This window comes from Leucopleurus acutus, assembly GCF_964270905.1.
Source record: "Leucopleurus acutus genome assembly, chromosome: 3".
In the NCBI taxonomy this organism is placed as follows: domain Eukaryota; kingdom Metazoa; phylum Chordata; class Mammalia; order Artiodactyla; family Delphinidae; genus Leucopleurus; species Leucopleurus acutus.
Window position 1 is genome coordinate 55,992,718 of NC_139145.1, and position 22,477 is coordinate 56,015,194.

General features: G+C 40.9%; 1 protein-coding gene across 3 annotated transcripts in view; it reads left to right on the forward strand.

The window, feature by feature from the left end:
- The window catches only part of NR3C1 (nuclear receptor subfamily 3 group C member 1), a 609,329-nt gene that overhangs the window by 144,505 nt on the left and 442,347 nt on the right, over window positions 1–22,477 (forward strand). For all 3 annotated transcript variants that reach the window (XM_082835987.1, XM_082835994.1, XM_082835988.1), the window contains exons 2-3: window positions 695–1,120; window positions 1,949–2,086. The gene's annotated coding sequence lies outside the window, so the exon portion shown is untranslated. The remainder of the gene's footprint in view (window positions 1–694; window positions 1,121–1,948; window positions 2,087–22,477) is intronic.

Here is a 22,477-nt window from a genome sequence, read left to right on the forward strand (position 1 = left end):
AGAGAACAAGAAGGTCATATTGGAACAGGTGAATGCTCTCTGTGCAATGATGACAAAAAGAACCGGGAGAATAGCTCAGGCAGCCAAAGTAGGAAGAGCCAAGGAGAAACTTTATCTCCCCTGACTTTCATGTTTTCCAACCCAGACTGTGCCATGGACATTTTAAGTCCAATTTCTTTTTTGTTTTGTTTTTAAAGAATGCCTTTGTGAAAACCTATACCTTTTCTGTCTCTGACTCCAAGGCCAGTGCTGAGGTTATTTCTTTACACTGCAGTGATTTACATAATATTTTCCTCCTCCACAAACCTATAAATGGAAAGTGGAGTCTCAACCTGTTTCAAAACACTCCAGAGGAAGGTACCAAGTTGAGGAAGGTACCAAGTTGAGGAAGGGACCAAGTTGAGGAAGGGACCATGTTGATCAGGCCTGTATGGCACACCTGATAGATGGATTGATGACTGATATTTGTGTCCTTAAGGACGACTCAGCAGGATCAGTAAACAGTGCTGGTCAAGTTCTTGTCTAAGTTCTATTGTTGACACCACAGAAACCCCAGAAGTGGGGGGGCGCAGCAAAGCATAAGGAAGTGACCTTGAGCCTTGAGTTGTCATTCTGAGCAAGTGGCACAGGCTACCACGGTGCCTCCTGGGAAGTTGCTTAATTTATTCAAGCCATGGTTTTCCCGTTTGTTCAGGTGTTTCCATTTCAGCCATCTCGTGCGACCAGGCAAGTCATGTAAACGGGCGGTCAGAAGCAAGTCAGCAGGAAGTGCGCTGCGGTGGACAAGCTTCTCCTGAGGGCTTGCCGGTGCGGGTCTCCCCATGCACTGTACCAGCCAAACAGAACGCGGCTACAGCTGAATTTGACTCCAGATAGACTATCTCTCGGGGGCCTTACAGCGCATAGTCACAACGTTTAGAGTTTGTTGACCATTGGGGATCAACATGTCCGCTGCCTGCTGGGAACTAGCCAGAATCAGGAGGAGATGGAAGAGACCCGATAGAAGTTGATGATCTCAGCAGTCCTGTTACTTCAACTGAGGATGACTGGCAAATTGCTGAGCTTCCCAAGGACAAGCTGAGGACACCAGGCCAACGAGGAACTGAGATTTTTCCTGAAGGTAATGCGGCTGAAAAAAGATTCTAAGGAAGATGCATTATTATTCTGGTAAAACTTCCAAGAAATTTGTGATGCTAGGATATGGGAAAGGGTGGTCACTTGTTATTTTTTTGATGCGAGAAAAGAAGGTGAAGATTTTAAATAAATGTATCCCTAGTTTTATTTTCCAGCAAAAAAGGAAGAAAAGAATGTTCATATTTGTATAATTTCATATTTGTATAATTTATTTTACTTACTGTTTAATGTTCATATTTGTATAATTTATTTACTCGATTTTTACTCTCATAAATATGTGTATTTAAAAGGTATTAAATCATTAGTTTCCCTTGTTTTAAAATTTTATATTGTGAACTCTTACAGATTACTGTTAATACTAGCATTTTATTCAAATTTTTATTTTATACAAAATATTTTAAAAGATTTTAAATATTGATATGACAAACACTAACATGAAAGTACAATGGTTTGGGTGACATCTCTGGCTCTTTAAGGGCAAAAATCTACTCTGTATTTCCAGGTATATGGAGGGACTTCAATTAGGTGTTTATCAGTTTAATACTTTAGTTCTCAAAGTGTGGCCCCAGGCCGACAACATCAGTATCACCTAGGAACTTGTTGGAAATGCAAATTCCCAGACTCCACCCCAGATCTCCTAAATCAGAAACTCAGACTGGGTTTTAGTAAACAATCCAGGTGATTCTGATGACCCCCTTAAAGCTTGACTGTCTCTGATTTAAAATTTACTGTTAATTGGAGCCACTAGCTAGGGAATGGGTCTGAGCAGTACTTCAATCCTGACGTTCTTACATTATATTCCTCATGTTTATAGGTATTAAATGAGAGCACTTACAAGTATCACGAGCCCCATGACCAACAACTAGGACTATGGTGATCTAGATGTCACAATCAAGGTGAAGGTACAATCGACTAAAACTGTCACTGAATAAAATCCAGGTACATTCTGCAGGTAAGTGGAGGACGATTCTGGTTTTTTATTTATTCATTCTTTGTTTTGGTGCCTGTAGATGGTATGTTTCATTCTGTAGTAACAGGTTAAATGGTTCAGAAACAGCCTGTTTAAGCAGTGACTTGATGCCGTATGACTTACCTATGATAGTTATCAAGGGAAAAAACAGCACACTCCTAAATAAAAGGGATCTGCGACTTAATTTTTTGGAGCATAGAAGGGGGAATGATTTCATGAGTTTCTTTGGTGTGCAGGAGCAATCCATCTCCACAGAATCCTGGTTTGCTAATGCCTATTATTTGGGGATAATTAACATTTTTTGCGTATTAACCTACAGTTCTCTTATGATCTTAAAAATGTAGCCCATTAGTCATCATTGTTGTCATATTGTGCCTGAATGAATTAAGCACATCTCCAGAGCTCCTATATCGGTGTTCCTTTCTCGCAAGGTAGCAATTCTTAAAATTGGAACACAATGTGGGCCACTGCCTAGCAGCGATTGATTTGTGAGAGCTTATAAAGTGTTGCTAGGCTTTCTGGGTGACATGCAATAAGTCCTTCATGGGAAACTCAAAACAGAATATTTTTTCCCATTTATTCCAAAGTTTCTTGTACCAAGATACTGAATTTATGCTCTGTTTGCTCATGGTAGTGTTTACATGTTCTCTCTTTGGTCTCAGAAAACCACATGAAATCAAATTTTCTTCTGTACATTTACACATGCAAGTAGCTTATAAAATCATAAGTGTGTGTGTATAAACTGATTATTTAGAAGGTTAACAAAAACTGAACAATTTTAAGTGAATTGCTGTAAATTGTCCTTGATTTTTGAAATTCGCAAGCAAATGTTAGAAATTCATCAGCATTCATGGAGTCTAGTGAGTCTCCTTTTGGATTTTAGCAGATTACGTCTTACCTCTAAAGTTAAAGTCTTTGAATTTTATTCTAGGCCCAATTCTTTCCTTATTGTTCATAAGATGCTTACTTCCCATCGGTGGCTAATGTTGACTAGAACTCGACCGTGTATGAGGTACTGTACCGAGCACAGATCTTTGGCAGTGACAGGACTGAGCATGCCTTGCCTTGCTGGCTCTAACCATCTGGTGGGATAATACAAATACTAATTAGCCACTAACGTCTGTTTCCCCTTCTTCCCGGCTGGACATTTAGTAGCTTCCACTGCTGCTGCATGTGACACATGGCTGAGTTCTAGCAATGAGTGGTACCGAGAATGAGCAAAAATGAGGTGTGTCATTCCAGGCCTGGCCCAAAAACCCTGCCATGTACCTAACTCTGCACATAATTTCATGTGCACTTTAAACTTCGTAACGGGTATACTAGGGAAGAAAGTCATTGAAAGAGTTATTGAAAGTGTTTTCAGTGACAGGAAGGTAAACTATTGGACATGACCTTGTATGTGGGGAGCCTTGGTCTCAGGAAAGTCCCCAGAGAAAGATAAGAAAAAAAAATATTTACACTTGGTTTGGTCATTTCTTGTTAAGAGTTACTAGTTTTACCTAAATAAGAGGAGACCCCAAAAGAAGTTCAGCTGGGTATAGTGGAGACAAAACTATCAAATTAAAGGGAAGTGTGAGATTTTATAGACTCTAAGTGGTGTACTTTATTTGTGTTAACACAGAAGGAATAAGCTAGGGCATGAAAGTCCACACAGGTGTCTTCTGCAATCTTAGATCTACATAAGAATAACAGTAATTGCCTGTTGTACAAGTGTGTGGCTCTTTTTCCTATAGTCTTTGAAATCTTTGGCTATTGGTTAAAACGGGTGCTCCAGTAAGGAGGATCTTAAAGAATTGCTTTGTCTTTGAATAGAAGTTGGTCATTTTGGACTTTCTTTGAAGAATGGCGTACAAAGATGGGGTGGGAGCACTCTGCCAAAGGTAACATAGGATAAGGGGGTTCCTTGTCTGTAGAGAATTTTAGAACAATAATAAAACCAACTAAAAACTGGCCTACTTTTCACTATGGCTATGCAACAGTAATTCTAAGCAATGCCAGTAACAAAATACTTTTGCTACCAGAGCAAACTGCCCACACAACCCACTACGTTTATCCCCCAACCCAGTTTGATAAACTGCTAGGCACCTTAAGTATCTTTTTTTTTTTGAATTTTATTTTATCTATTTTTTTATACAGCAGGTTCTTATTAATGATCTATTTTATACATATTAGTGTATATATGTCAATCCCAGTCTAGCACTTCATCCCACCACCACCCCATCACTCCCACTTTCCCCCCTTGGTGTCCATACAATTGTTCTCTACATCTGTGTCTCAATTTCTGCCCTGCAAACCGGTTCATGTCTACCATTTTTCTAGATTCCACATATACGCATTAATATATGATATTTGTTTTTTTATTTCCAACGTACTTCACTCTGTATGACAGTCTCTAGGTCCATTCATGTCTCTACAAATAACCCAATTTCGTTCCTTTTTATGGCGGAGTAATATTCCATTGTATATATGTACCACTTCTTCTTTATCCGTTTGTCTGTCGATGGGCATTTAGGTTGCTTCCATGACCTGGCTATTGTAAATAGTGCTGCAATGAATACTGGGGTGCATGTGTCTTTTTGAATTATGTTTTTTTCAGGGTATAGGCCCAGTAGTGGTATTGCTGGGTCATATGGTAATTTTATTTTTAGTCTTTTAAAACCCTCCATAGTATTCTCCATAGTGGCTGTATCAATTTACATTCCCACCAACAGTTCAAGAGTGTTCCCTTTTCTCCAACCCTCTTCAGCATTTGTTGTTTGCAGATTTTCTGATGATGCCGATTTTAACCAGTGTGAGGTGATAACTCATTGTAGTTTTGTGTTTTTTTAATTAATTAATTTATTTATTTGGGGGTCTTCGTTGCTGCATGCGGGCTTTCTCTAGTTGCAGCAAGCAGGGGCTACTCTTTGCTGCAGTGTGTGGGCTTCTTATTGCAGTGGCTTCTCTTTGTTGCGGAGCACAGGCTCTAGGCACGTGGGCTGCAGTAGTTGTGGCACATGGGCTTAGTTGCTCTGCAGCATGTGGGATTTTCCCGGACCAGGGCTCGAACCTGTGTCCCCTGCATTGGCAGTCGGATTCTTAACCACTGTGCCACCAGGGAAGTCCCTTATTGTAGTTTTGATTTGCATTTCTCTAATAATTAGTGATGTTGAGCATCTTTTCATGTGACTCTTGGCCATCTGTATGTCTTCTTTGGAGAAATGTCTATTTAGGTCTTCTCCCCATTTTTTGATTGGGTTGCTTTTTTTTTTAATATTGAGCTGCATGAGCTGTTTGTATATTTTGGAGATTAATCCTTTGTCTGTTGATTTGTTTGGAAATATTTTCTCCCATTCTGAGGGTTGTCTTTTCATCTTGTTTATGGTTTCCTTTGCTGTGCAAAAGTTTTTCAGTTTCATTAGGTCGCATTTGTTTTTATTTCCATTACTCTAGGAGGTGGGTCAAAAAAGATCTTGCTGTGATTTATGTCAAAGAGTGTTCTTCCTATGTTTTCCTCTAAGAGTTTTTTAGTGTCCAGTCTTACATTTAGGTCTTTAATCCATTTTGAGTTTATTTTTGTGTATGGTGTTAGAGAGTGTTCTAATTTCATTCTTTTACATGTAGCTGTCCAGTTTTCCCAGCACCACTTATTGAAGAGACTGTCTTTGCTCCACTGTATATCCTTGCCTCCTTTGTCATAGATTAGTTGACCATAGGTGCATGGGTTTATCTCTGGGCTTTCAATCCTGTTCTGTTGATCTATATTTCTGTTTTTGTGCCAGTACCATATTGTCTTGATTACTGTAGCTTTGTAGTATAGTGTGACGTCAGGGAGTCTGATTTCTCCAGCTCCGTTTTTTTCCCTCAAGATTGCTTTGGCTATTTGGGGTCTTTTGTGTCTCCATACAAATTTTAAGATTTTTTGTTCTAGTTCTGTAAAAAATGCCATTGGTAATTTGATAGGGATTGCATTGGATCTGTAGATTGCTTTGGGTAGTATAGTCATTTTCACAATATTGATTCTTCCATTCCAAGAACATGATATATCTCTCCCTCTGTGTCATCTTTGATTTCTTTCATCAGCATCTTATAGTTTTCTGAGTACAGGTCTTTTACCTCCTTAGGTAGGTTTATTCCCAGGTATTTTATTCTTTTTGTTGCAATGGTGAATTGGACTGTTTCCTTGATTTCTCTCTCTGATCTTTCATTGTTAGTGTATTGGAATGCAAGAGATTTCTATGCATTAATTTTGTGTCCTGCAACTTTACCAGATTCACTGATTAGCTCTAGTAGTTTTCTAGTGGCATCTTTAGGATTCTCTATGTATAGTATCATGTTATCTACAAACAGTGACAGTTTTACTTCTTCTTTTCCAGCTCGTATTCCTTTTATTTCTTTTTCTTCTCTGATTGCCGTGACTAGGACTTCCAAAACTACGTTCAGTAATAGTGGCAAGAGTGGACATCCTTGTCTTGTTCCTGATCTTAGAGGAAATGCTTTCAGTTTTTCACCATTGGAATGATGTTTGCTGTAGGTTTGTTGTATATGGCCTTTATTATGTTGAGGTAGGTTCCCTCTATACCCACTTTCTGGAGAGTTTTTATCATAAATGGGTGTTGAATTTTGTCGAAAGCTTTATCTGCATCTATTGAGATGATCATATGGTTTTTATTCTTCAATCTGTTAATATGCTGTATCACACTGACTGATTTGCATATATTGAAGAATCCTTGCATCCCTGGGATAAATCCCACTTGATCATGGTGTATGATCCTTTTAATGTGTTGTTGGATTCTGCTTCCTAGTATTTTGTTGAGGACTTTTGCATCTATATTCATCAGTGATATTGGTCTGTAATTTTCTTTGTTTGTAGTATCTTTGTCTGGTTTTGTTATCAGGGTGATGGTGGCCTCGTAAAATGAGTTTGGAAGTGTTCCTTCCTCTGCAGTTTTTTGGAAGAGTTTGGGAAGGATGGGTGTTAGCTCTTCTCTAAGTGTTTGATAGAATTCACCTGTGAAGCCATCTGGTCCTGGACAGTCCTCTGCCTTTTCGTGTTGTCTTTCTTTCTGTGAATGTGGCTTTTGTTCCACAGGCTGCAGGATTGTAGTTCTTCTTGCTTCTGCTGTCTGCCCTCTGGTGGATAACGCTATCTAAGGGGCTTGTGCAAGCTTCCTGATGGGAGGGACTGGTGGTGGGTAGAGTTTGGTGTTGCTCTGGTGGGTAGAGCTCAGTAAAACTTTAATCTGCTTGTCTGCTGATTGGTGGGGCTGAGTTCCCTCCCTGTTGCTTGTTTGGCCTGAGGTGACCCAGCACTGGAGCCTACCAACTTTTTGGTGGGGCTAATGGCGGACTCCGGGTGGGCTCACACCAAGGAATACTTCCCCAAACTTTTGCTGTCAGTGTCCTTGTCCCCTCAGTAAGCCACAGGCACCCCCCACCTCTGCAGGAGACCCTCCAACACTAGCTGGTAGGTCTGGTTCAGTCTCCTATGGGGTCACTGATCCTTCCCCTGGGTCCTGATGTGCACAGTATTTTGTATGTGCCCTGCAAGAGTGGGGTCTCTGTTTCCCCCAGGCCTGTCAAAATCCTGCAATCAAATCCCACTAGCCTTCAAAGTCTGATTCTCTAGGAATTCCTCCTCCCGTTGCTGGACCCACAGGTTGGGAAGCCTGACGTGGGGCTCAGAACCTTCACTCCAGTGGGTGGACTTCTGTGGTATAATTGTTCTCCAGTTTGTGAGTCACCCACCCAGCAGTTACGGGATTTGATTTTATTGTGATTGCGCCCCTCCTACCATCTCACTGTGGCTTTTCCTTTGTCTTTGGATGTGGGATATCTATTTTGGTGAGTTCCTGTCGATGATTGTTCAGCAGTTAGTTGTGATTCTGGTGCTCTTGCAAGAGGGAATGAACACACATCCTTCTACTCTGCCATCTTGAACCAATCTCCCCTGGTTTTCAGCATCTTCCTTAAGTATCTTTTAAGGATAGTTTTCAAGGCTTTTAGTATACCAGGAGATGTGTCCTACTAGGAAATACAATCACAGCATTTCTGACTGAAACATAGGCTATTATTTTTGGACTGAAAAGTGGAGCCAATGATTCCAGGAAAGCTTTATGCAACAGTTTGTTCTTAAGATTTGTAAAAGGACCTGAGCAATACAATATAATTAAGAAGAAAACCATTCCGTGCATTGGATAAAGAAGATGGCAAACCCCCAAACTAAGTAAGTGAACCAAGAATGGGAGATGACCTTAGGTAGAATGTAGTAAACGACAGGGTAGCAGGCATGTTGGGGTAGCAGGCATGAAACTCAGATGACGAGTGTCAAACTTTTCTGTTGTGTTTGGAAGGAAGTTATCAGGTCCCTATGAGTATTCATACCACATGGTCAAAGCAACAATAATAGAAATACCACCACTCAGCTATGAATAAGTAGTGCTGTGGTTTTGGGTAGGGAGAAAATCGGAGGTACCCTCATGATTCATATGGAACACGTGATCAGTAGTATTAAGGTTGTGGGGTTTGTAGGCAATGATTGCAGAGCCCTGCTACTTTCAACAGTAGTTGTTTCATACAGGTGGAATGTGGAGAACCAGTCATGACTTTGTTGACCTGCCAACAGCAGGTCTGAGCCCAGGAATGCTTTCAGGGGTGGCTGTAGGGCTCCAAATGCTAGATTCCAAGTCTCAATCAGTTTGACCTCTACCTTTTACCAGAGCTCCACAAGCTCCTGGTTTTGACCATCTCTTTTCCCATCACTGGACCTCATTCAAATGAAGTGACATTTAAGACTGACACCTCTCTTCTGTGCCAACCCAGATCAAAGCATTAACCCAGAAGCATGTGGGCATTTGAGGGGCGAGTATGACTGCTTGGTTAAGACACACATGAAAAGGATTAGGAGATAAGATGGGATTGAGAAAAATGAGTGTTGAGTACCACTTTAAATAATGGGAACTACTTCAATAGGTAATGAACCCTCATTTGCCATGGCATAAACCATAGTCATCAGATCTCAGCAAGAACAGAAATGATTCTACTTCTCACCCCTGAATACTGTTCATGAGTCCTCCGTGAGCTGTTACTTTGTGCATGCTGCTGTCATGAATAAGCCACTCCATCATTATATTGGCTGATTTCAAAATGGGAGATGTCGATAATGAAAGTGAGCTTGCTTCTGGTGTGGTCCTTGCCCTGCTGCAGATACATGTTGCAGTTCTTTAGAGTCAACGTAGGATGGAAGGAATAGTCATCTAATCCATTGTTACTTTCCTCCACTTGAGGCACAGCATTAGAACTTCGTTGGCAGGGAGCTAAGGAAAACTTGCCCAACAAAAGTTCTGTGCAAATTCCCATCCCTCTGTGCCAACTAAACGACCAATGTCTTTTCTCTTTCTTTTCCTAAGTGTGGCTCCAAAAGCTAAGGCAGAGAGGAGAAACCACCCAGGAGGGACACTTGAGGGAGTGATGAGGGACCGCATTTGTTATTAAGGGAAAGCCCTTAATAAATGGGCCCTACATCTGAGCCAGAATTGCAGTTCTATCAAGGTCTCCACTGGTGGGTCCAAGGCTCCCAGAATTTAAGGACAAAGCTTTGCACACTAAGAAATGACAAAGCCCTCACCACTCCAACTCTCTAGGCAGACAAACTTGCAAGTGGAATGTTAAACAAGTTTTGGCAAGTTTCCAAGACCCTTAAGTTTTAAAAAATCCATTAAATAAAATCCTTTCCGAAGATCAGCATTTCTTTTAGCATTGCTGAAATTTTTTATTTAATGTGCCTCTTAGAGGCATAAACAATCTATGCAACGATTAATTTGGAGGCCTTCCTCTCTGGCAGTGGTGCAAATTGAAAACGAATCATTCAAAAGATGTGAATAGCGTTCCTCATAGTCCAGCCGGAGGCTTTGTTTTGCTGTGAGTTTTAATTTAAGGGAAAAAAATGCAAGGAGTAAGAAAGAACAGAAAATGTCAGTACTGCTTTTTCCATTGACGCTTTGGTCAGCTTTGCCAGTAATGATATTTATATTGGATTTAAATATCTGGGGGCCCTTTTCATTTATTGTAGCCCTATTTCCTTTTGTTTTCTTTTGCGTTATTCTATATATACCTATTACATGTTGGAGGATAGAAGTTTGTGTAAGTCTTCAGTGCTTGGAATGTATTTATATAAGTGCTTTTCTCAATTTCTGAAGCTGTACCGTTGCATTGCAGAGCTGGTAAATTTTTTAAGTTGCTGGTTATCATTCAGGTTTTCTGCCTCCCAGTGAATCAAGTTATGGTCAAGGCTTCTACACTTTCAGTCGATCTAAGACCTAACCTTCCATCCCAACTTGGAGTTTCTCTTTCTGGGTGGTGACTAATAGCCAATGGACAGAAAAAAGGGGGCCTCAACAACATTTTATAGGAGGGTAAGTATATGAAATACTCTCCACAAGCCGGAGTATAGACGTGTATAAAGCATTGAAACTTTAGACTGCTTTCTTGAACATCAATCAGGTCACAGCACCACCTAGTCTTTGGTTTTAAGGAAATGCCTGGTGGAGTCAAAACTAGTATTTTTTTCCCAACAAAAAAATAGGGTTAGAGGGAAGGTCCAGGAACTGCTGCAATTTATAGACCAATGGCCCACTGAAAGCTCAGACCAACAATTAAGAAACATGGAAATTGGTTTCTAAGACATTATTGAACCATGAGGCCTTAAAATTATCACTTATAAAATCACTCTTTATTTTCTAAGTTCAAAACCTCTTCAAATCCTGGGATCTGTGGATGTGTTAAAGAGATGTGTTGGTGGTGGGTCTCCATTCCTTCTCACAGTCATTAGGAGAACTTATTTCTCATTTCAAGGTTGCCAGCTCCGAGCTCTTTGACCTAGCATGAGGTCAAGTCTTTAGTCTTTCTGGCTTCTATGACTCACCATTACAGGTTGAGAAGCCTTCATGGATCTCCTAGTGCAACTTTCTATCCATGAAAGGCAAGTCCTTACAAAATGTAGGTACCACCCACTTGATGTTCCTGCTGCCTTAGGGTGGTAATTTGGTCACTTCAGCTCATTAATGGTGAGAAAGAGATTAGCTCAAATGATTCTCAGTGATGGAAGTAACCTGCAGGGAGTGCCAGGGATCAGGGAGGGGGGAGTTTCTCAGTCTTACCGTCACTCACAGTGAAATAGAGCTCTGGAATATGTAGCCAACGGCCTAGATAGAGGCACCACCTTCTGTGACCGACTCTCTCTTTGTTCAAATAGCATTTGTGTTCCTAAAAGGTAGAGTCTACTGGCATAGGCACCATTCAACACTGGGCACTCCTGTTGGGCAGAGTTAATACCAGATAATTGTAGGGGCAGCTACCTTCCCTAAGCACCTAGTGTGACCATATAAGTTATCATTCAAACCAGGACACTTTAGAGAGGGAAAGGCGGCAGTATTAATATCCAGGAGGGACTTCTCTGGCAGTCCAGTGGTTAAGACTCCATGCTTCCAATGCAGGGGGTACAGGTTCAATCCCTTGTCAGGGAAATAAGATCCCACATGCTGTGCGGTGCAGCCAAAAAAAATTAAGAAAAGAAACAAGAGCAAATAATATCCAGGAACAATAGCCCAGGACTTCCCTGGGAAAACTGAAATGTCTTGCCCTCCTACTTATGACCTACGTATGGGTACCATGTGCCATACATCACTCCCTGTACCAATCAGCTGCAGTCAGTAGCAGGCTGATTTCACTAAAATCTTATTAGTCATGTAAACTTAAGGAGGAAGAAACCTGTTTGGGAAATTCAGTGTAAAGGGGGAAAACTGGATGCTGGCCCTATATCTCCCTTATCCGACCAATTATCAAGCCTTGCTGATTCTATCTTCTGAAGAGTTCTCTCATCCATCCTCATTTCTCTATCCGCATTATTCTCACTTGGGTTGCAGCCACCATCATCCTTCCCCTAGATTATGGCAGCCTCCTAAACGTTCTCCCCACTCCAGCCTTGCCCCCCTCCAATCAATTCTCTAGGTATCAGACAGAACAATTTTCCTAAAACCAAAATCAGGCATCATTCTAAGCACAGGGAATCCAGAAGTAGATTAGCAAGTCAAGGTCATGCTTCCAAGGTACTTACCTTCTAACATTCAAGACAGATGATGAACGAGTAAACTGGTGAATGATGATTTCAGACTTTGATAAGAGCCACGGAGGTGTGCAACAGAATGAGATGATTGGGAGTAAGGGAAGCAGGGAGGAGGCTACTTAAATTAAGGTGGTCAGGGAAATCTCTCTAGGAAGATAATGTTGGGTTAGATTTGAAGGATGAGACGAGACAGCCATGTTGAGCACCAGGGAAATGGCATTCCAAGCAACAGGAAGAGGGACATTAAACACCTGAAAGCAGGATGCACTCAGATGTTCTCAAGAAGCAGAACAGGAGACCGGTGCAACCGGCACACGGTGACCAAGGGACAGAGTAATTTGTAAACAAGTCAAGAGGGTAGACAAGGGCCAGGTCACCTAATCCCTTGTCAGCCAAGGTAAGAAGTTTGCATTGCTCTTAGAATAAAAGTCCAAAGCTGTTCAATCTTAAGCAGAGGAGCTGATGAAACTAATTATCTTTTTTTTAATTTAAGCCTACTCATTTCTACGTGAAGAATAGATTGTAGGTAAAAGGGGTACAGATTAGAAGCCTGTATCCCCGTTCAGATGAACGAGGATGGTGGCTGTGGGAAAGGAATGAAGCTTTTTGATATTTTACCATATTGGTGGCATTTGTGGCTACTTAGAAAAACTTTTACAATGAAACATGTATCTTTCAAATGTGTCCCAGTCTCCTTTTATTATTCTCTTGAATGCATAATTCTTGCCATACTTTTATTTCATTTAGTGTTTGTTACAGCTTTATCCTTTGAAAAGCAGGTTTTTGATTTGTGGTTTTTGTTCATGTAGCTTTGTATACATTTTTATACTAGCAAACTATGAGGTATTTAATTTTAGAGGATGAAAGTTGAAATTCTAGAAATTCCTACAGACATCTAGAAAATGGCTAGAAAATCTATCCCACTGTGTCTAAAACTTGGCTCCTGACTGATTTTTTAATTAGGAAAATCATGAGTATTTAAACCCACTGCTTTCCAGTGTTTAAGTCTACCTCCAATTACAGTTGTAGTGGCTTTCTGATTGCCAACACAATAAATAATTTGTTAAATTTGGGGGTAAATACTCTAGTGTTCCGAAGTGAAGGGACTATAGTCTTCAGTATCTGCAGTATCACTTCAGGTTCAGTGAGTTATACTCATGCCTGGTGGATGGATGTAGATAGGATTAGAGATGCAGAAAATGGGGGTTGATGCAGATATCCATCAGTTCATGCAGATATCCATCAGTTCATCAAATATACAGATCCATGCCATGGAGAGCAGTCTCTTGCTTTTAAAGGCTGTGAAACAATGTAGAGTCCTGCTACCTTCCATTCTTTAAAAAGTTAAGATCTATGTTCTTTGTGTATTTGTTCTCTCTAAGGAGCAAAGGCAGTTAATACTTGGCTGATCGAATCCTAGTTTGATCTTGTTCAAGAATTGGGCATTAGCTTGTTTGCAGAGCAACAGAAATGCTTTCCTTAGTGTCTTGATATGTGTCCTTCTGTGCATGGAAGACACATGCGGTACAGATGCGTCTGGACCATTTTCAGCATGCTCCCTATGGGAAGTCTGCAGGAGGAAATACCTTCTTGATTAAATTCTCGGAGGCTGACATTTTTTGTTGTTCAGCCTGCTGAATGATTTCACATGTATTTTTTGCAGAGTCAGAATTCTTTAGCGATGTACAGAATAGTTATTTTCTTGGCAGTGTGAAGTTCTTTTGGCCACTAGGGTGGGGAAGTCATTTTAATTGTGTGAATAACAGGCAATTTCAGTTAGGCAGAAAGATATGTTACCTCTTGGTCATTTAAAATACATTTTTAGGTCAAATAATTATGACATGAGGGAAAGATTACACCATCATTTAATGAATTTCAGACTTTTACAAGCATTCTACCCACCCCACACCACCACCCCAGCCTCCCACTTTTCTTCCTAAGGAACAGCTCTAAAATAGAGTTTCAAAGGTTTCAACTCTCTTACCCAGTAGGCCCCCGAGATTCTGCCTTTTTGTGGGCACATGGCATTGACCTTATCTGCAGATCATCTCCGTGGATTATGTTTTCACTAGACATGCCCCTGGGGAAAAATATTGTCCAAAAAAAGGTCCTGTTCTGGACCCACCCAGAATGACATAATATTAAGTGTTTTCCATCTTCAACAGTGATAGAACTCACAGCCAGTTTGAATTTAGTTAAGTCCAATGTTTTCTTTCTCTTTTTGGTTCATAATTTCCCAGGGGCCTGCTACCTTCATGCTTAGCTGGAAATGCAGCATTCTCCAGCAGAGAATGCTGTCTGGTATATTTAAAGAAATTAGGGCCTGGGACTTCCCTGGTGGTGCAGTGGTTCAGAATCTGCCTGCCGATGCAGGGGACACGGGTTCGAGCCCTGGTCCGGGAAGATCCCACATGCCGCAGAGCAGCTAAGCCCGTGCGCCCCAGCTACTGAGCCTGCGCTCTAGAGCCCGCGAGCCAGAATTACTGAGCCCGTGTGCCACAACTACTGTAGCCTACGTGCCTAGAGCCCGTGCTCCGCAACAAGAGAAGCCACCGCAATGAGAAGCCCGCGCATAGCAACAAAGAGTAGCCGCTGCTCACCGCAACTAGAGAAAGCCGCGTGCAGCAACGAAGACCCAACGCAGCCAAAAATAAATAAACTAATTTAAAAAAAGAAAAAAAGCAATTAGGGCCCTGAATGAGAAGTTCAGTTATAGACAAAGATAAAAGATCAAATTTTAATTAGCTATGGAAATGTTATTTTGTTAAAGATAATTATAAATTATTATAAAGTTATTTTATAAATTGAAAACAAGAAAAACAAAACCTTTCATTTTATGGGCTCTATCTATATTTTGCCTTTACCTCATCATTTCACTTAATTCTCTCAAACACTGAGTTGAACACTCTTATTCCAGTGTAAGGTATTTGCAATTGTGCTACACATAGGTGACCAGCTAGGGCTGAGGGGTTTCTTGGGATGTGGGACTGGCAGCTAAAAGTGGGCAAGTCCCAGGCAAACTGGGACAAATTGGTCACCCTAGAAACTACCCGTCTATTTAGTAGCCTAAAACAGAACGATCGTTTCTCACAGTTCTGTGGGCTGAATGGGTGGCGGTTCTGCTGTTTTCACCGGAACTCTCCATATGGCTGCTTGGCTCAGGCTGGATGGGATGAGATGTCTGGGGCCTCAGCAGAGATGGCTGGCCCTCTTCCTCCATGGAATCTTTCATCACAGCGTGGGGGCCTCAGGGTTCCACAGGTTAAGTGGGGAAGCTGCAGGGCCTCTTGAAACCATGCTCAGAAGTTAAATATTGCCACTTCGACCACATAGAGTGATGAAGACACAGCGCCAGCCCAATTCAAGGCATGGGAAAATAGACTTCAACTTTCAGAAAATCTTATTGAAAGATTCATTATTGATGAATTGGAAGATTGGGATTGACATATATACACTAATATGTATAAAATGAGTAACTAATAAGAATTTGCTGTATAAAAAAATAAATTTCAAAAATTCAAAAAAAAAGGTAGACTATATACATTATGTATAAGGAGTGAAAAAAGAATATCACTAGAGATCTACATCATTAGAAGGATTAAGAGAATATAATAAACAACTTTGCTAAAAAATTTGATTACTTTCTTGAAATGGGCAAATTCCTTGAAGACAAAAACTCCAAAGCTCACTCAAGAAGATTACTTGAATTAGCTCTATGTGTGTTAAATAAATTGAATTAATTAAAAAAAATCTTATTGAAAGATAGTTGACATACAGTATTATGTTAGTTTCAGGTGTACTACATAGAGATTTGACATGCATACATTATGAAATGATCACACGAGAAATACAGTAACCATCTGTCCACATACAAAGTTATGACAATATTATTGACCATTATTGTGCTTATTTATTTTATAACTGGAGGTTTATACCTCTTAATCCTCTTCAGCTATTTCACCCACCCTCCCCTCTGGCAGCCATCCATTTATTCTCTATATCTATGAGTCTGTTTTCATTTTGTTTAGTTTTTTAGATTCTGCATGTAAGTGAGATCACATATGGTATTTGTCTTTGTCTGACTTATTTAGTATAATGCCCTCTAGATTCATCCATGTTATTGCAAATGGTAAGATTTCTTTTTTATGGCTGAGTAGTATTCCATTGCATTCCACACTTTTGATGGGAGGAGTTGCAGAGAATATGGTCATTTTTAGTCCATCACAATCCCCATCATATACATGAGATTCAGTAAATTTAAGTAACTTCTGCAAGACTACATAGCTCTTACATGGCAATTCTAGCATTTGAACCCAGGTCTGTGTGTTTGAAAAACCCATGAGTTTTTCTGAGTTTGAGTTGCCATGCCCTGGTGGGGTATAACTACAACATTCGATAATCCAGAGAGCAAATGGGTATTTTCCTGCAATGCTGGGGTGGAGTGGTGGAGAATGGAGAAGAGACATAGAAGCAGTGATCTGTGATGTCTGGATTACTGGCATCACAGAAGTTTGTCCAGTCTGTTTGGAGAATATATTTGCCTGATACTTGCCTGATTCTGTAAATATGTTCGGGCTCCTGCTGTTCTCCTGCCCCCTACTTAAGTACAAGCTTATTTCTAAAAGTAAATTCTTCAGTGGGACTCAGACATTCTATATTCTTGGCCTTGATGTTTCTCTTTCCCTCATGCATTGTATCATTCTTTTTCTACATAAGCCTTTGGATCACCTTTTACAGTTTGAGAGTTTGAAAGACAGTTGTCCCAAGTCGGTTGTTTTCAAAGCGTGGGGGTCCCTGAGTCCCTTTCAGGAGTCCATGAGGTCAAAACTATTTTTATAATGCCAAGATATTATTTGCTTTTCTCTACTTTCATTCCGTCTTGGGTGTAAAGTGGAGTTTTCCAGAAGTTATGTGATGTGTGATACTGCAACAGATTTTAGTGGAAGCAGATATGAGAATTCGACTCCTTCCTACTAAGATATTAAAGAGACTTGGAAAAAAAAAACAAACAATAATGAAGTCTTCTCTTTTGTTCCTTTTTTAAAAAAAAGTTACTTTTCATTAAAAATGTATTTTTATGTTAGCATATAAAGAGTTTGCTGTGATTTTTAAATTAATACACAAATATTTTTAAAGTTTCTCATTTGGTTTCTCATAGTAATAAAATAAATTTTAATTTACTTTTAATTAAAAAGTAATAATAGTCACAGAAGCTCTTTGGTGTCCTCAATTTAAGATAGAGTTCTGAAAGCAAAAAGTTTTCATTATTTTATTAGCTGCCATTTGCAAAGCTTGGGCAATTTGCTCTCTTTGAATCCTCCCAGCAAACCTATCAGGAAGGTTCCCCATTAATCTCCTCCCAGAGGCATAAACTAGGGCTCAAAATCATTAGCCACACAGCTTGCATGCTGTGCAGCTAGAATTTGAAGCTAGTTCTGTCTGACCCCAAAATCAAACTTGAAGGAATCAGTAACCTCCTTGCATGCAGTATACCTGTTTGCTTTTCTGGACAGAGAGGTTGAAGCAGAGGTCAAGAAGACTGGATTAATTATTTGAGATGGCTCAGGCAGCTAAAAGCCAAGACCCTCTGCTGTCTGTTCTACTCCTCATAGGGACTTGTCCTTTCAAATGGTAATTCCTTTTGTGAGAAAGGAATGCCTTCAAATTCAACCGATACTATGAACCTGGTGGAGGTCTGTTCCTCTTATAACAGGCATTTCTAATAGCACAGTATGCAGACTCTGCTGGGCACTCAACAAGGAAGAAACGTTTGTCCAGTTGTCACATTCTAAACTGCCAAAATACATGTGCATTGCCTTCAGTTTTTCAATTATGTTACAGATCAGCTCGTGCATTTTATTTGTTCGAGTCTCTTTTGTAAAACAATTACAATGGTAAAAACAAAGAAACTATTGAGTACTTAACTATGTGTCGGTCACAAGAGGAAGACTTGATACCAAGGTCTCTCTGAATCCTCAGAAGAATACTCCCAGGCTGGCAGTGGGGTGTCCCACCTGCTTTACAGATACGGAGATGGGCTTGCGGAGGGGAAGCTACTTACCTGAGGTCACCCAGCTAGTAAGTAGGCGGTGAGTCAAGTATCAAACCCAGGTCCGGGTGGTTCGCAGACTAAGATTCTTAACCAGCATTCATTGCAAGATCCTAAAAGGCAATGTCAATCTGTCTATGGAAAGGAGTTCCCCAAAGTAAACTTGAAGTAGCCCAGGTAAATTAGGAAAGTGTCACAATTTTATGGTCAGAGATTTTAAGGAAAAACCAAGTGATGCAACCTCTTCATGTAATGAGAAAACAGATACAATTCTTTAATTTTGTCCTTAGCTTAACCCTTCACTAACATCCAGCAGCTCGGAGTGTACAGAGAAAGGCAGTAAATTCCTCATCTGTATCCCAGCGTGCCAACTGTTTTGGTTTTAATTGTGTCAGGTGTGTCTTCCTTCTGCCTGGAGGTCCTTCCTTAGGTTTGAAAATATCATGATCACATCAACAGTGTGAGAGGTGGTGGGAGAGCTGAGGTTCCACATGTGTCAACAACAGATGTGCACGTCTCCTGGAGCACTGGAAAAAAGAGTAATAGGAGTTCCCTTAGGGCTGTGCTCCACGTGCCCCAGGAGGGGATAAGGACAAAAGCCTCTCGTAATTGTAATTTATATTGACTGCTGAGCTAACCAGGTGCTTTCAGCAAGCGTTCCAGTTGGAAATTTGGGTTTTTAACAACCTTCCCAACAACCTGTGATTCCCCTTAAAAGTTCAGGTTGCTGCTACTGTCGTAAAAAGCTGAGAATTTTGGCCTAGAAAAGGATCATCTCTAGGCCAGCCTCTTACATAATTTGAATAGCATTTGTAAATTCTTTGAGCAATAATACAGGGAAATTAATATATTGTGAAGACCTATCTGACCAGACATCTTGTTGTTGCTTAGAAACCTAACATTAGAGACACACAACAGACAACTTTTGTCATTCTAAATCCATGCACTTAATTATCTCCACCTTAAATTAGCTCCAGAAACACAACAAGCACCTGTATACAAGTCTAGATAATGCAGGAAGATGACCAGAAGGTAGACAGTTGTGCATGTAAACTCCTTTCTGCGGCCTTCTACCCTCTCTCTGATCTCCTGGCCCAGGAAGGCAATTAATCCATCTGAGCATTCTATTTCCAGTATTGCTCTCTGGCCATAAAACAACAATGCCTGCGCGTATCTCTTTGGCACTCTGTTCATTTGAGCAACTTTATTGAATCCCATAATTCTTGGTAACTTGTGAGACTCAAAACTGCAATCAAAGGCAGGAGAGTGCACTCCTCTTAAATCTTCCACTAGATTATAAGGTCAGAGCTGGGTTCTTGTCTCTCTGTCACCTTAATAATGCCTTCCCCCCAAGGGCCTTGCAAATGGTGAACAAGTAAATAATATTACAAATAATGACAGTAACAGCTCGGGGGCTCTGTGTCTCAGATAGTACCCCAAGAGCTTTATCCAGCTCCCCTAAGAAGTAAATACTAGTCCTATCCCTATGTTTTTCCCCTTTTACAGACTGAGGAGTACAGGGCAAGGCCCAGTCTCCCAGCCAACAGGCATTGGAGCCCACGCATTCAACTGTTGGCACTCTACTGCTTCCAAATGCTTGTTGACTGAATGAGTGTCTTTGTAATTCATATTTTCTTTTCCTCTCTCCTTCATCCTCTCCCCTGGCTATCTCTGTCTCCTCCATGAGTCTCAGCTGTCTGTCTTCCTTTTTCCCTCTGAATTCACTGGCTGGCTTGGAAGAGTACAGGGAAATCATCTTTTTGTTTGCCACTTGAAGTCTTCAGTTACTTTCAGACTTGTCAGTTGTTGTGGAATCATTATTTCATGCCCAGCAATTCATCTGGGTTCTAAGATATGCCTGTCATTTCTGTACCAGCACCATATCCAAGCGCAATGAACCGGGGGACACCTCGGTCCTCTGTTCTTTTTTGTTAGTTTTGCTCCTCTGTGCCTGAAGTCAAGACAAAGTGGCTTTGTTTGTTCACCTTCCTGTACCCCTTCCCAGGTGCAATGAGCCTGGAGGAAACCAGGCTTTTTTTAAGTTTAGCTTTGTTTTTGCTTTGGAGCCATGGGTAACATTTTTCAAATTCTGTTTGCTAAATTCAAGACTAGTTAAATTCTTAAGCACTGACCAGGTAAACATTATTTTGGTCCAAAGGATGGCTTTGGGTAGGGGCTTGGGGACAGTCAGGCCAGGGTGGTGAGGAAGCAGAGGCCTGGAATACTGGAAAGCATGTAATGCGGTGGACACAGAAAACTGTAAACTGCGTTATATTTCAAGGGGGGTGTGGGGCTGAGCTAGCTACTCTCCAAAAACAAAACTTCCATTTGGATCCATGTACCCTGTTTGGTTGCCCCATAGTGCACCCATTTGCAGATACCATGAGCGTAATTCAGGGGGATCTCTCACCCTGGAAACCTCATTTGGGAAGAGTATAGAAAAGCCCCTACTGACAGTGACAGTCACGTGACTTGACCAATAATGTAATCTACCAAACCTCATTTATCTCATCTCTAGAAAGGAAGTAGTGGTAGCTCTACTTCATAAATTTGTTGTGGGGATTAAATTAGAAAAGACATGCAAAGCACTTGGCATGTTATCTGGTCCACAGTACACAACGAAAAATGGGAGCTCTTTCTAACATGAGCCTGCCCTGCTATTTGACATTCCCAGCATTAGAGGACCAATTCAGTGGGTTTAGGCATTTAAAAATGCTCCTCCCAAGGGTATTTATAGAGTACTCCTTTAACACATTACTGCATATTAATTTATCAGCATTAGCCAATGCTCCAGGAGCAGAAAATATTAATAATGACTATCATTGTTTGAGCACACACTGCCTCCTAGGCAAGAAGCTCAACACGCTCTCAACAACCTTATGCTCTTAAAAAGGTTGGACAATTTACCCAAGGTCATTGGACTTGAAGTGGTGGAAATGAAGTGTTAAGCCCGGGCTGTCTGACACCAGGGCCCATGCATGCCCTTGTTACTATGCTCTGTGACCCCCAATATGCTTTAATGAGATAGAAGAGGTCCAGAGAATGCCAAGAAAGGCTGGGCCTCTTCAGAGTGCCAAGGCAAAGGGCATGGAGTCACTTGGCAGAAACAAAATATAAGGGTTCCAGCAATAGAATGGCAGTGAGAAGTACAAAAGAGTCAGTCGGGGAAACTGTTTACAAATTGTACTTCTTCAAACACCCTTGCCTTGGCTTCCAAGCTCTGCCTGTTCTCTCTTTCCCACCTCTCTGAGCCTCTGGCCTGGTCCTACAGCTCACCATATTCCCGTGGGCCTTTGCATATGCTGTTCTTTTTCAAACAGGGACCCTGTCTTCCTTGTATACCATTGATCCCCAACACCAAGCCTCATTCCTTGCAAATAGTAGTTGACCTATAGATTTAAATGGGCAAATGACTAATGAACAAATGAGTAGGAGTTTTTAGAGCTTTATCTTGTGCTGGATCTAACCAGCTTCTGCGTCCAAGCTCCACAACTTGCAATTGCTCTTTTTCTTGTGTCTTATAACCTCATTTAAACACCCACATTCATATGTTTGTGCCATTTAAGCATCTGTTCCTGCCTAGTCAACCAGACAAAGGGAAGATGCCCAAACAGGCTCTGTTGTCATCCCCCTCCCACCAGTGCAACTTGAAGAGGCAGTAAGAACTGGGCCACCTTGTCATGAGGCCTTCTGCTCCTCAGCCCCCTGCTGCCCCCATTCCCCTGGGTGGTATTCGCCACCTAACGAGATATGTAAGGGGTCTTCAGGGATCAGTGGGATTAGATGCTGTGGAATTTGGTGCAGAAAGTACTCTGTAAACAGCAAGTCCAGCCACTTGTGCATTCCGTGCCCTACTTACAGAAAGTGACTCTCTCCATCAGCCCAAGGGCATATTAGATGGCATAAGATAAACCATTTAGATGTTTTACGCTAACATATAATTTAATCCAGGGAAATAAAAAGGCAACAGTAAGGGCATGCTCTCTCTGCCCTGATGGCTTCTGCTATTTTAAAACATAAAATTAATATGTATGTGTCAGGTCAGAAATGTTTCATTCTGATTTTTGACTCAAACTTACATTTTCAGAACTATGCTGTATCATACAAGAATATATTTTTGTTTGGAGAAATTATAAAATTCGACTGATGATCGTTTTTAATCAAAGGGCTTTGAACGGTGGAAAGGCAGGTCACGTACATCCATATTAACACCAATGAATGT